Below are 791 nucleotides of genomic sequence, written 5' to 3'. Positions count from 1 at the left end.
GCTTCCGAAACAGTCGATCCAGTGTCGTCTCTTGGTGGATCCAAACATGGCATGATACCCAAGATTTCCCAATGGCTATCACCTCTCTTTCTAGCAACACCTAATGAACGGAACCCTCTGGAGGCAAATTCGGCAACTTTGTTTTCGTAGTTTTCGTGGATTTCTTCTGGAATTGGATGGTCTTCTTCAACGGTTTTCAAAACAAATAATGGCGCACCCTTGACACAGATAACTCTTTCGCCCTCGGGAGATTCAACTAATGCAACAACTTTCTTGGAGACTGGATCAAATGGATGGAATTCCAACACTTTGTATTGAGTCAATGCGTCCTTGGCTCTTGGGTAGTTGACCAACGATTTCAAAAATGCCTTATCAATGGCATCCAAACCTTTCTTCTTTCTGGAAGCAGCTAAACAGGCTGTCAACATCAATTCATCTGCAGAAACACCTTCAACAGTGTATGGCTCATATAAGGATAACTTGTTCTTGGTAAGAGTACCGGTTTTATCCGAACACAAGATCTCGACACCGGCAAGTGATTCAATAGCAGACAACTTTTGCACAATGGCCTGTTTCTTGGCCAAATAAGCAGCACCAACAGCCATTGTGGTGGTCACAACAGCTGGTAAACCAACTGGAACACCAACAATAGTAATGGCCAAGGTGTATCTGAGAATTTTCACAATCTTGTTGGTTCTGTAGAATCCAGCAGTCCAGACAACCAATAAGGTGACAATAACCAAAACTAAAAGAGTAGTACCGATACCATTAAGAACTTCGGTGAAATGACC

The sequence above is a fragment of the Ascoidea rubescens genome (assembly GCF_001661345.1).
Source record: "Ascoidea rubescens DSM 1968 unplaced genomic scaffold ASCRUscaffold_9, whole genome shotgun sequence".
Taxonomy (NCBI): domain Eukaryota; kingdom Fungi; phylum Ascomycota; class Saccharomycetes; order Ascoideales; family Ascoideaceae; genus Ascoidea; species Ascoidea rubescens.
Note: the sequence above shows the minus strand (reverse complement) of the source record.